The sequence below is a fragment of the Cervus elaphus genome, chromosome 3 (genome assembly GCF_910594005.1).
Source record: "Cervus elaphus chromosome 3, mCerEla1.1, whole genome shotgun sequence".
NCBI classification, from domain to species: domain Eukaryota; kingdom Metazoa; phylum Chordata; class Mammalia; order Artiodactyla; family Cervidae; genus Cervus; species Cervus elaphus.
Window position 1 is genome coordinate 52334110 of NC_057817.1, and position 14598 is coordinate 52348707.

Consider the following 14598-nt stretch of genomic DNA (forward strand, 5'->3'; position numbering starts at 1 on the left):
GTACTGGGCTACTAAATGTGCATATACACAGAGTACTAAACATTTTGCGTACTGTTGTGGGTTAAACAATGTCCCCCTCAAAAAAAGCTATGTTGAAGTTCTAAATCCCAGCACATGTGATCATGACTTTAACTGGAAATAGGGCCTTCACAGATACATTCAAGTTAAGATGAGGTCATGCTGGACTAGTTGGCTCAAAATCCAATGGCCAGTGCCCTTATAAGGAGAGAAAGATCTGAGACACACAGATACCGAGGGAAGAAGGCCATGTGGAGACAGGCAGGGATTGATGTTATGTAACCAAAGGCATGCCAAAGATGACTGGTAACCACCAGAAGCTAGAAGAGGCAAGAAAAGATTCTTTCCTAGAGTGTTCAGAGGGAGTACGGCCCTGCCAGCACCTTGGTTTCAGATTTCTAGTCTCTAGAACTGGGGGAGAATAGATTTCTGCTGTTTTAAGCCCTCGAGTTTATGGTTACTTTTTATGAAAGCCCTGAAACTCCAATACTTTGGCCACCTCATGCGAAGAGTTGACTCATTGGAAAAGACCCTGATGCTGGGAGGGATTGGGGGCAGGAGGAGAAGGGGACGACAGAGGATGAGATGGCTGGATGGCATCACCGACTCAATGGGCATGAGTTTGAGTAAACTCCGGGAGTCTGTGATGGACAGGGAGGCCTGGCGTGCTGCGATGCATGGGGTCGCAAAGAGTCGGACATGACTGAGTTACTGAACTGAACTGAACAAAACTAATACACACACTTTAATTTCTTCTTTACAGCAATAGTACAGAAAGTGTTAGGATCACTAATGATGGCTGAAAATCGTAAGATTGAGGAGGTTACAGAACTTGGTCGAGGTCACACACAGAGAGCTGCAGGAAAAGAACTCCATCCAGGTCTGAATTCCTGACTTCCACCCCCAGCTCCCTGCGACAACAGGCACTCACCGAGAAAATACCACACACAGTAGGACTGGGGGCATGAATGTTATCGGGGTGGGGGGGCAGGGGGAAGACGTAGGAGCGAAGTGCAGATTGCCTGGGGCTGATCACCATGCGTGTGTGCTTCCATCCTGAGCAGTCCCCTCTCCCTCTCATTTAATCAGATACAAGAAATGTGCCAAATGTGACTTGTTGGAAACAAAAGTAATGAAAAGTATTGATAGGGAGGTTAAAAAGTAGTAGCTTGTGCAATAAGCATTCTTAGTTGATAGCTTTAAGGATTCAAGAAATAGGGAATTCCCTGGCAATCCGATGGCGAGGACTCCATGCTTTCACTGCCAAGGGTGCAGGTTCGATTCCTGGTTGAAGAACTAAGACCCCTCAAGTCTCTCAGTGTAGCCCAAAATTAGGAAATAAAAAAGGTTCAGGAAACAACGGCAAGACAGTTTGAAGCCATCGCTTATGTCTTATTTTACTCAGAGTTGATCTAAAATATCACAAGCCTTTGTAACATCTTTTAAACAGATATTTTTTACACCAAGAGTAGGGAAAGTAACAAAGAAAGATGGAATTATGGATGAGCTCCTGAGGAATTCTGATGGAGGCCTGACATCTACCTCTCACACACATGGTGATCATCTAAAGGCTCATCTGCTCCTTGGCCAAGAGAAGGAGCTTTTGACATGAAATATCTGGTGGTGAGTTGTAAGCAGCCTCCGGGCAAACCTCCAAGTGGTCACCTGTCTCGCTCTAGTGAACTTTTTAAAATATTTATATGTATGTGCTAATAAAAACCAGAACAGCATATCCAGGTACTTTCAAAAGTCACAAAAATACTGTGCCATTATACTCAGGAAATTGCTAAATTTCACATTTGAGAACACCGTGCTTCAAAGGAGTCATGCTGAAAGAATCTGTGTATATAGAAATATGAAAGTCAGGTTAACTGTAATGGTAAACAATGAATATAGTCTCAAATCTCCAGAATACAGTTGTGAATGTAGATCTGTGGGGAAAGGGTCCCTTAGCCTCCACAAGAACCAACTCAACTTCCAGGACAAAGTGGGGTGGTTTGCTTCAAAGAAGACCTTAAGCTCGAGATGATTTACCCTGGCATTCAATTCACCCAACATTTATTGGGTAGGTACTCGCTATCTTAAAGAGCCTGGGGTTAGAAAGGTGGTCAAATAACAAGGTAGGTAGTGTAGCAAATGGAAAAAATATTACCTTTGGAGTCCAGTTCCAAATCCCAATTCTGATATTCACAAGCTGTGCTGTCCTGGCAACTCAGCCTCTCGTAGGGTCAACTTCTTTTATTCACTCCATCATTATGGCGGCCTCACAGACTGTTCTGTGCATTATCTGATGAGACTGTGTATGCAAAGCACTTAGCCAGGACTTGCATGCATCATCATGTCTCAATAAATGTGTGTTTCTTCCATCCCTCTCCAATTGCTAACCTCTCCTTAATAGTAACCTACGTCTTATACAGGTCTTTTTCTAGGCCCCAACATCTCCTGGGCGAAGCTCATGCCATCTCTCCTGATCCCCGAGGTAGAAGGCCACATGATATGTCCAATATCTCTGACCAGAGCATAAAAAAGGGGCCCTGGGACAAGGCTGGTTATACAATGATGCAGATCTGTAAGTTACATTCAGGATTTTATACTCTTTTATTGAAGCAACAGGAGACACTGAAGAGTTTTAAACAGGCTTCCACTGGATACTGAATGTCGGGGACGTGTGGGGATGCAAGCAGACTTCCGCAGTAATTTAGTTAAGAGACAGTAAGATTCTAGTTCGGGGGCGGGTGGCGGGGGCAGGGGAGGGACAGGACCAGTGTCAGTGGAGAGAAAAACAGACAAATTTAAGGAAAATTTCTAGAGAAGGAAATGGCAACCCACTCTAGTATTCTTGCCCGGAGCATTCCACAGAAGGAGCAGCCTGGTGGACTACAGTCCATAGGGTCGCAAAGAGTCAGACACAACTGAAATGACTTAGCAAGCACGAATGCAAGCAGAGGGAGAGAAAGAAAAAAATAAATGGCACAAACATAATTGACAAGCATTTAGAATATCTGGCAAATAATGAACATTCCATAAACATTCCATAAACATTCGTTATTATTATTATTCTACTTACTATACAATATGCTACAATATACTCACAGAACACGTAAATATGATTTTTTGTTAGTACAAAATCATGAAGGATTTTTACAGTTTTGCTTCTGGAATTCTTTGGCTAGGCACTTCAGTGAATTTATGATTTGTTATATTTTTATAAGCAACGTGCATATTCAGGGATTCTTTTTAAAAAGGGAAATCTAAACTGCAGATAGTTTCCAAACATGAAAATTTTATGAACACTAATTTTAACAATTAATGAGGCCAACTAATTATGTCCTACAGACATTTAATTAAACATTTATCAATGTTAGTTTTATGGTTTTCTTTTTCAAGATTTTGTAGAACCTCACTTGTTTCCCGAATTCCTCACATATTTTCAAAGGGCCTTAAAAAAACTCAGGGCCTAAGTCACATGCCTGTTATACCTAATTAACAAAATGAACCTGAAACAGTGGACAGCTGAGAAAGAACAAAGTGAAGCCAGGATCATAATACATCAGATTCGGCTCAAGGGGACAGTATGGAGAAAATGCCATCCCAGGATCTAATTTTTCTCAGCTTTTATTAAATGGTTCCCTGGCTATCTCCTTCTTAATTTGGGGAGTTTATCAAAGGTCACTGAAGTTTAAAAAACTCCACTCACCTTTTACCTTGAAAGTGAAAGTTGCACAGTCAAGTCCTACTCTTTGTGACCTCATGAACCATACAGTCCATGGAATTCTCTAGGCTAGAATACTGGAGTGGGTAGCCTTTCCCTTCTCCAGGGGATCTTCCCAACCCAGGGATCAAACCCAGGTCTCCCGCATTGCGACTGAGTCTTTACCAGCTGAGCCACAAGGAAACCCAAGAATACTGGAGTGGGTAGCCTATCCCTTCTCCAGTGGATCTTCCTGACCCAGGAGTGGAACCAGGGTCTCCTGCATTGCAGGCGGATTCTTTACCAGCTGAGCTATCAGGGAAGATCTTTTATCTTCAGTTCAGTTCAGTTCAGTTCAGTTCAGTCGCTCAGTCATGTCCGACTCTTTGCGACCCCATGAATCGCAGCACGCCAGGCCTCCCTGTCCATCACAGACTCCCGGAGTCTACCCAAACCCACGCCCATCGAGTCGGTGATGCCATCCAGCCATCTCATCCTCTGTCGTCCCCTTCTCCTCCTGCCCCCAGTCCCTTCCAGCATCAGGGTCTTTTCCAATGAGTCAGTTCTTTGCATCAGGTGGCCAAAGTATTGGAGTTTCAGCTTCAGCATCAGTCCTTCCAATGAACACCCAGGACTGATCTCCTTCAGGATGGACTGGTTGGATCTCCTTGCAGTCCAAGGGACTCTCAAGAGTCTTCTCCAACACCACAATTGAAAAGCATCAATTTTTCGGCACTCAGCTTTCTTCACAGTTCAACTCTCACATCCATACATGACCACTGGAAAAACCATAGCCTTGACCAGACGGACCTTTGTTGGCAAAGTAATGTCTCTGCTTTTTAATATGCTGTCTAGGTTGGTCATAACTTTCCTTCCAAGGAGTAAGAGTCTTTTAATTTCATGGCTGCAATCACCATCTGCAGTGATTTTGGAGCCCAAAAAAATAGTCTGGCACTGTTTCCACTGTCTCCCCATCTATTTCCCATGAGGTGATGGGACCAGATGCCATGATCTTAGTTTTCTGAATGTTGAGCTTTAAGCCAACTATTTCACTCTCCTCTTTCACTTTCATCAGGAGGCTTTTCAGTTCCTCTTCACTTTCTGCCATAAGGGTGGTGTCATCTGCATATCTGAGGTTATTGATATTTCTCCTGGCAATCTTGATTCCAGCTTCTGCTTCATCCAGCCCAGTGTTTCTCATGATGTACTTTGCATATGTTAAATAAGCAGGGTGACAATATACAGCCTTGACGTACTCCTTTTCCTATTTGGAACCAGTCTGTTGTTCCATGTCCAGTTCTAACTGTTGCTTCCTGACCTGCATACAGATTTCTCAAGAGACAGGTCAGGTGGTCTGGTATTCCCATCTCTTTCAAAATTTTCCACAGTTTATTGTGATTCACACAGTCGAAGGCTTCGGCGTAGTCAATAAAGCAGAAATAGATGTTTTTCTGGAACTCTCTTGATTTTTCAATGATCCAGCGGATACTGGCAATTTGATCTCTGGTTCCTCTGCCTTTTCTAAAACCAGCTTGAACATCTGGAAGTTCACGGTTCACATATTGCTGAAGCCTGACTTGGAGAATTTTGAGCATTTTTTTACTAGCGTGTGAGATGAGTGCAATTGTGCGGTAGTTTGAGCATTCTTTGGGATTGCCTTTCTTAGGGATTGGAATGAAAACTGACCTTTTCCAGTCCTGTGGCCACTGCTGAGTTTTCCAAATTTATGTGTAAATAGGGGCTTATCAAATTATGCATTTTGTCAGACTGTTTAGAATCAAAGCCCCTGCATATGAGAGATTATCATTGTGAAAGAATTCAGTTTTCAAAAAGGCAGTAACACTACCTCCATAGGACAGCATTTTTTACTTTAAAAGGACACTAGGGCTTCCCTGGTGGCTCAGTGGTAAAGAGTCAGCCTGCCGATGCAGGAGACAAGGGTTCTATCCCTGATCTGGGAAGATCCCACATGCCGCAGAGTACCGCAGATAATGAACCTGTGCTCTAAAGCCTGGAAACCATGACTACGGAGCCCTCACGAGACAGCTACTGAAGCCCACCCACCCTAGAGCCCATGCCCGGCAAGAGAAGCTCCGCAACAAGACAGGCTCTGCAACCAGATGCCCGGGGACCACAGCTGCTGAGTAGTTCCCGCTCGCTGCAACTAGAGAAAAGCCCATGATGCAATGGAGACACAGGATAGGCAAAAATATACTAATAATAAATACATAATTTTTTAAATGGACATTAAACATCATATAATTCAAAAAGGGGAAATGATATGCCCAAAATCACACAGCAGCTACTGACAGCACCAAAGGAGTCACTTCCATACACACCCTGACTAGCTCTGACCAGAGTTCGTACTTGAGTCCTCACAGGTTCCTTAAGAGACAGGTGAAGAGTAGTCAGCGGCCTGCAGCCCAGAACCTCTGTATCAACTCACAAAGCGCTCAGAGTCTTCATACTCTGGTCCCACAAGTGACGGTAAAGCCTTCAGAATTCACTCTGAGAACAAGTCAGGGAGATTAAAATGATCAGAACTACGTGTCAGGAAATAGGTTATTTACCATGAATTCTACTCAAGAAATGTGAATGCATTTAAGAATTTGCCTGAAATACAAAAATGGTAGAAAAAGAAAATGCTCTACCGTTTCCATTTCTTCCAGAGGAAATCATAGTTAACGGGGTTTTCTCAAGTAAGTCACTTAATGGCTTGCAAGAAATGACCAGCTGAACCTTGATTCATATAAACAGTAATATTTTTACTCTGGACAATTCCTTCCTGATATTGCTAGTGGGGAAATATGAGAAAAACGAACGCTATACTGATTTTCCATAGGGTAACACTGGTCATACTAAAATGTGTGTACCAAAGTACTTTAAGAAATGTTGTGATAAAGGCATTCTAACTACCAGAATAATTATTCCTTCTCATTGCAGCTACCACTCATTGAGAGCTTAAAGTGTGCAAAATAAGATCATTTAAACTTCATGGCATTCCAATAATTAAATATTATGGTAGCACTTTTACCGATGAAGGAACTAAGTTGAAGAGAATTTAAACAAGTTAGCCAAAGTTACACAATGACTAGGCTTCAACTGAACCACAGCTGTGTGATAGCATGATCTTGCTCTTAAGTACACAACCCTACATCTGAATTCTAGAGGACCAGTCAGTTGTTATGTGCTTCCCAGGTGGCACAGTGGTAAGGAACCCACCCGCCAATGCAGGAGACTCAGGTTCGATCCCTGGGTGGGGAAGATCCCCTGGAGTAGGAAATGGCAAGGCATTCCAGTATCCTTGTTTGAGAAATCCCATGGACAGAGGAGCCTGGCACACTACAGCCCCTAAGGGTCACAAAGAGTCAGACACAACTAAGCGACTGAGCATGTACATAAACAACCACTTGCAAGAATAGTTTCAGAAATGCTTAATAACTGGCTCTGTGTGTGTGTGTGTGTGTATGTGTGTGTGTGTGTGTGTGTGTGTGCGCGCGCTCAGTCATGTCTGACTCTTTGTGACCCCATAGGCTGTATGTAGCCTGCCAGGGTCCTCTGTCCATGGAATTTTCCAGGCAAGAATACTGGAGTGGGTTGGCCATTTCCTTCTCCAGGGGATCTTCCTGACCCAGGGATCAAAGACACATCTTCTGCACCTCCTGGACTGGCAAGCACTCTACCACTGCACCACCTGGGAAGCCCTGTAATTGTTTACAAGAGCCGAAAGATTGAGCTGGAGTTCTAACAAGAGGTAGAGGCAGAGATCTGGACATCACTGGTGTATGCAATCGTAATCAAAGGAATGCATACATTGTTTAATCCTTTTGAGGTTTAAATCTGTGACTATCTCATTTTGAAAATATTTAGAGGATAACTACTCAGGCCAGGCACTGTTCTAGATGCGTGGGATGCATCAGGGAACAAAAGCAACAGAAAGATCTCTGCCATTCTGGAGAAGGGTGGAGGGAACACAGATAAAAACATAATAAATAAGTAAATTATACAGTATGTTAAAAGATGATAAGTGAAATGACAGGAGGAAGAAGAGAAGCAGAGAGCAGTATCCTTACTAAAACTCCTGTGAAAACTCTTAATGATTTGCTAGTGGACACATCAACAAATGGAAGGTGAGGTTTCTAACTGCTTTGGTAATATTTGTATCTGAGGTTAACCAGAGAATCTAGGTAATCTAATAATCTTAGAAATGGATGACTGATAACTTCAGAAGCGGGTCATCGCCTCCACATACCCAAGGGATGCTACCAGAGGCTTAGAAAATCCCATGACTCAGAAAATATAATCACAACTACAACTCTGGTTGCAACTAGCCAATGTCTGAACTGAAACAAACGAAAATAGGAAATGTGTTTCAGGATGGTCTCATCACCATCTGTCCACTGAGTTCCTCCTGGTTCTGACTAAAATCCTTCAGTAAGAAGCACTGCTCAAGAACAGCCCCAGAGATTCTCAGACTCCGAGGGTCATTATATTAGGGTTCAGTTCAGTTCAGATCAGTCGCTCAGTCATGTCCGACTCTTTGCGACCCCATGGACCACAGCACGCCAAGCTTCCCTGTCCATCATCAACTCCCAGAGTTTGAATATTCAAACTCGTGTTTATTAAGTCGGTGATGCCATCCAAACATCTCATCCTCTGTCATCCACTTTTCCTCCTGCCTTATATCTTTCCTAGCATCAGGGTCTTTTCCAATGAGTCAGTTCTTCACATCAGGTGGCCAAAGTATAAGAGCTTCAGCTTCTGCATCAGTCCTTCCAATGAATATTCAGGACTGATCTCCTTTAGGATGGACTGGTTGGATCTCCTTGCAGTCCAGGGGGCTCTCAAGAGTCTCCTCCAACACCACAGTTCAAAAGCATCGATTCTTCGGTGCTCAGCTTTCTTTACAGTCCAACTCTCACATCCATACATGACCACTGGAAAAACCGTAGCCTTGACTAGACGGAATTTGTTGGCAAAGTAATGTCTCTACTTTTTAATATGCTGTCTAGCTTGGTCATAACTTTTTTTCCAAGGAGCAAGGGTCTTTTAATTTCATGGCTGCAGCCACCACCCGAAGTGATTTGGGAGCCCCCCAAAATAAAGTCTGTCACTATTTCCACTGTTTCCCCATCTATTTGCCATGAGGTGATGGGACCAATGCCATGATCTTAGTCTTCTGAATGGTGAGTTTTAATCCAACTTTTTCACTCTCCTCTTTCACTTACACCAAGAGGCTCTTTATTTCTTCTTCACTTTCTGCCATAAGGGTGATTATCATCAGCATATCTGAGGTTATTGATATTTCTCCTCACAATCTTGATTCCAGCTTGTGCTTCATCCAGTCCAGCATTTCTCATGATCTGCTCTGCATATAAGCTAAATAAGTAGGGTGACAATATACAGTGCTGACATACTCCTTTCCTGATTTGGAACCAATCAGTTGTTCCATGTCCAGTTCTAACAGTTGCTTCCTTCCCTGCATACAGATTTCTCAAGAGGCAGGTCAGGGGGTCTGGTATTCCCATCTCTAAGAAATTTCCACAGTTTGTGGTGATTCACACAGTCAAAGGCTTTGGCATAGTCAATAAAGCAGAAATAGATGTTTTTCTGGAACTCGCTTGCTTTTCCAATAATCCAACAGATGTTGGCAATTTGATCTCTGGTTCCTCTGCCTTTCCTAAAACTGGCTTGAACATCTGGAAGTTCATGGTTCATGTACTGTTGAAGCCTGGCTTGGAGAATTTTGAGCATTACTTTGCTAGCGTGTGAGATGAGTGCAATTGTGCGGTAGTTTGAGCATTCTTTGGCATTGCCTTTCTTTGGGTTTGGAATGAAAACTGACCTTTTCCAGTCCTGTGGCCACTGCTGAGTTTTCCAAATTTGCTGGCATACTGAGTGCAGCACTTTCACAGCATCATCTGTTAGGATTTGAAAAAGCTCAACTGGAATTCCATCACCTCCACTAGCTTTGTTCCTAGTGATGCTTCCTAAGGCCCATTTGACTTCACATTCCAGGATGTCTGGCTCTAGGTGAGTGATCACACCATGGTGATTATCTGGGTCATGAAGATCTTTTTTGTACCGTTCTTCTGTGTATTCTTGCCACCTCTTCTTAATATCTTTTGCTTCTGTTAGGTACTATTTCTATCCTTTATTGGCCCATCTTTGGGCCCATAGTTTTCAGTCTGTCTGCCCTCTGATGGGGAAGGCTAAGAGGCTTATGGAAGCTTCCTGATGGGAGAGACTGACTGAGGGGGACACTGGGTCTTGTTCTGATGGGCGGGGCCATGTCAGTAAATCTTTAATCCAATCTTCTGTTGATGGGTGGAACCTGTTCCCTCCCTGCTGGGAGGAACCTGGGGCCAAACTATGTGGAGGAAATGAAGATAAGATCCCATGCATGCACTGCTACACTCACTGCCCCAACACTGCAGCAGGCCACCGCCAACCCACACCTCCACTGGAGACTCCTAGACACTCCCAGGCAAGTCTAGGTCAGTTTCTTGTGGGGTCACTGCTCCTTTCTCCTGGGTCCTGGTGCACACAAGATTCTGTTTGTGACTCCAAGAGTCTATTTAGGTACAACAATATTAGGTATATTGTTATATATTAATAGTTCCTCACTCAAGGTATTCTCATACCATCAGCAGCAACACAAAGGAGGCAGGATGAGCCTTTCTTGTGTATGAAGTAAACAGAGCAACAACGAAGTGTGATTTCAGGGGAAGGAAATGGTTTTCTGCTCACATGCATGAAACAACGCCTCTATCGTAGAACAACATCTACAAGTAGCAAAAAACTCACCTGTAGAATGAAAACATCAATTAAAGCAGACAGTTTCATAGCCTATACAATCCTACACATTGTATCTTCAGTTATTTTAACTGATTTAAATTAAAAATGTATGTGCCCAGTGTCAAAAATGTGTTCATACTACATTACAAAGATTTAAACAGATGTATCATGATATATATTGTTTTTAATGTGAATCTTCATGTAGAATGAATACCTTTGGCTGCTTTGTTACTTTTTTAAATCATAGTAAATAACATATGGACATAAAACTTACTATCTTCCCCATTTTTAAGTATACAGTACAGCAAACTATTAACATATTCACAGGATCTTTAGAATTTTGCATCCTGTCAAACTGAAATTCTATACTACTAGAGTAGTTCTATACTACTGAACAACAATTTTCAGCTTCCCCCCGATGTCTAGCAACCACCATTATACTTTCTGTTTATGAGTTTGACTACTTTAGATAACTCATATAGATGGAATCATGCAATATTGGTTTTCCATGACCACCTTATCTCATGTAGTATAATGTCCCCAAGGTTCATCTGTATTATATCATATAAGAAGATTTCCTTCTTTTTAAAGGCTAAACAATATCCTGGTTTTTTTTTTTTAATAAACAAGTTTCTATAATATAATACAGGCTAAAATATTTAAATTTTCCTTAGGAAATTATAATTACACTGGGGGAAAAAAAAAAAAAAAAAACTTGTTATAGTCCAGTAAGGTATTCCTCAGCTGTTTCCCACATCACTTCCTAAGTCAAAGTCTTACCCTATGTTATTTTAAGTTTAGAAATGCAAGCATTTCAAACGATATTCTGCCATGTCACCCTTTGGCTGCCCCAAGTGTGAAAGAGGTGGGCTTGCTGCAAGGAGCAAGTCGACTGAGCATCTCTGGCTTTTGTCAAGTTCCAGCTAGGATGACACAACAACTTATTACTGTGTGAGTAAATCTCTTTCCATGGGAAACACGTGACACAGAGTATCACACACATAACTCATGTAGACAAAAACCAAGGCAAAACAAAGCTGCTTCCCTTCACACTTAGGATTTACTGAAATCCAATTGTTTCAATGCTTAAACTGTTTTCTCCTCTAAAGTCAACTAGAAATGTTGACTTTACATAAATGTAAGAAATTACTTTGTTAACTTTGGTCAAATATATAAAGCTATCAAAATCTTTATTGTTTCAAATGCCTTTTAAATGATGAAATGTGAATTATGAATGAATGCATAAAGAACTAATAAAAGCACTTGCAATAATCCTGAAAGAATCTGATATCTGGTCATGAAGTACTGGCTAGAGACGCCACCATTTTGGTTTCAAATTGCTGTATTTTTCACTCTTATTCTATATTTCCAATTATCTACATCTCTGGAATGTTCTTCACAGACATCAACCTGCTCCCTCATAAACTTTTTGTCAAAGCAACTAATAAGTAAAACTTAGGCAGGGAAAAGAACTTTCATTGCTTAATTCTTGTCCCTTTTTTCCATACTCCAGCTCTTCCCAGACAGGTCATGTACTTCCCTTCTTGATGCCTTTTCAGACTTCTCCCTTCAAAATATTCTTCTCCGTCCTGCTCTCACCAAACCCAAGTTTGTCACTCAAAACTCAGTTCCAGAGGCACCTCTTTGGGGAGCCTTTCTCAACTCCTCAGGCAAAGTCAGCGTCTACTTTAGTACTACCACTTTCAGTTATAATTATTTATTTGAAAATCTATCACCCCATCATACTACATAATTCTCAAGAATAGGGACTAGGTCTTATTTAGTTTTATAGTTCTGGCACTTCTTACAGTACCCAACACCTGTATAATAGGTGCTCAGTACATGTTTGTTAAATAGTCTTAAACACATTCACACACACACACACACACTTACACACACACACAGATCCTGCTCATTGTTAACACACTGCACTGTCTTGGCTTATTTCACCATCTGCAATATGGATCAATAAATCTATACGGTGAGAGTTTTAGAAAACTATAGCAATATTTTAAAAATATTCATTAATGTACATTAACTGATTTGGGGGGAGGATACTTTAGGAGAAACTGTGGATCTTTATATACAGATGGGACGTCCCTGGTGGCCCAGTGGTTAAGACTGTGTCTTCCAATCAGGGGGCACAGGTTCGATCCCTGGTCGGGGAGATAAGATTCCAGATACCTTGCAGTCAGAAAATCAAAAATATGAAACAGAAGCCATATTGTAATAAACTCAATAAAGACTTTAAAAATGGCCCACATCAAAAAAAAAAAAAAACTTTAAAAGCAAACACAGATGTTGCCAATAATTATCACGTATTTGATAAGGAACTCTCCGGCACTAGGCACTCACAAAAGAGTTCTCTCTTGTATCTTACAGAACTTTCTCCTAAGCTCTGTAAACAGGAGCCAATTAATATTACTTATCTTTAAAACATGATGACGACAGTAATGATGAGGCTGGTGACATTTATTTCATTCAAGCAGTGACCCAAACAGTTAGAGACAAGGGTATGTGATGCTAATACAAAGAAGCGCACTACGTAACAAAACTATTTCAAAGTCCAAATGAGTTCCAATTTTTAAGTTAATGGTTAGCATGGTTAAAAGAAGTAGTTCAAAATAAACAGTGCAAACCAATGAGAGCTCTGAAAGTTTGCAAAGCATTCGCTGTTTCCAGACGCCCCAGTTTCTTGTCTCTTTTGATTTGGATAGGCGTTAACCTCCTGCACCATTGAGTTTCCCCACTTCAAATATCTTAACAAATTGGTCAGAAAAAAATAAAAACATAAACAAAACCGACCCCCCATGAAACATCAACATATCACCAAAACCATGCACTGGAAAGATAAAGACCTCAAACTTGAAGCTGGAAAGGGACTGAGAAAGAATGTTCCTAATACTCCTCTCTCTCCTGAAATTTGCAGACAGCACTTTTACTTACTAGCCCATTCAATACAGAAAAGCTAATAATTAGTCCAGTTTCATTTCTTTAACTTGCAGACAAGGAGTTTGATTTCCAGCCATGATTTTAATAAAGAACCGTTGCAAAAAAAAAAAAAAAAAATTGGAATTTTCACGGGGATCATAAAATTACATTCCACCTTCTTTGTCCCTTGTCTTCATCCCCGCTCTCTCTCCCCACCTCCTCATCTTTATTTCCTTTCTCTATGTTTGAAAGAAATCTAACCACCCTTGACCTTGCTTGTTTCAACAAGATCATTTCTAAATTTTTCTCTGATGGATCTAAGTAAGAGAAAATGTCTTACCAGCTGTGTTTCCCCCGCTATTTAGCCGGGTGAGCTCACTGCCACAGTTCTGAGATGCCAGGAGTGCAGTCTCACCGCTGACTGCCAACACCCCTGAAATACCAATACAGTAAACTAGCAGGCATCAAAGGGACTCCTAAATCACACTGAGGACAGCTTTATTACCCATAAAGTAGGAAAGCCACACAGAAGAGAAGCTGTCCTGGCTTTACTGTTTATTGGCCAGGTGGAACTGATTAAGAATGTGAGAATCTGTGGTACCAATAATCATGGGCTTCTTGTGTTCAACATAAGAAAGGGTTTCACATAACCCAGCAATAGCAGGGCATTAGTGCTCAAGAAATCCGAACTTGGATCTATTTATACGCAGGACTGGGCTAGACAGGCTGGCTCAGAGAAAATCGTTGTAAGGGGAGAGTGTAGAAGACAGAGAAATGACTCTCAGAAACCACAAAGAGAGCACAGCAGATTGCAATTCATTTACGAATGATTGCAAGGATGACTCCAAGCAAAATCGGCAAAGGTTATATTAAAATGGATAGGTGGCTCATAACCAGGCCTGGCTTTATTTCAAATCCTCTTTACAAAGGAGGCCAAAAATTGCATTCCCTGCAGGAGATTCTTTCTTGTCTGCAGGCTGCTTTACCAGATGTTGAAGTGAGGAAAATATGCTACTGAAGAAGTTAGATTGGAGAGAGGACAGTCTTCTACCTCTAATCCTTTCACAGAGAAAAACAAGCCTGTTTAGGAACATCCTAAAGTAGAAGAATCCAGAAAGATAAAACAAATATAAAAGGTGGTCAGTATTCATGGTATGAAT

The 14598-nt window shown here is 41.6% G+C and overlaps 1 protein-coding gene across 5 annotated transcripts in view; it reads right to left on the reverse strand.

Moving 5' to 3' along the window:
• LOC122684422 overlaps positions 1–13947 on the reverse strand; it is a 438645-nt gene extending 424698 nt beyond the window's left edge. For 3 of the 5 annotated variants that reach the window (XM_043888555.1, XM_043888538.1, XM_043888548.1), the window contains exon 1: positions 13779–13944. The gene's annotated coding sequence lies outside the window, so the exon portion shown is untranslated. Of the gene's footprint in view, positions 1–13778 lie in introns of all 5 variants that reach the window. The other 2 variants (XM_043888521.1, XM_043888531.1) reach the window with 2 other exon arrangements.
• Between the last annotated feature and the right edge of the window lie 651 nt (positions 13948–14598).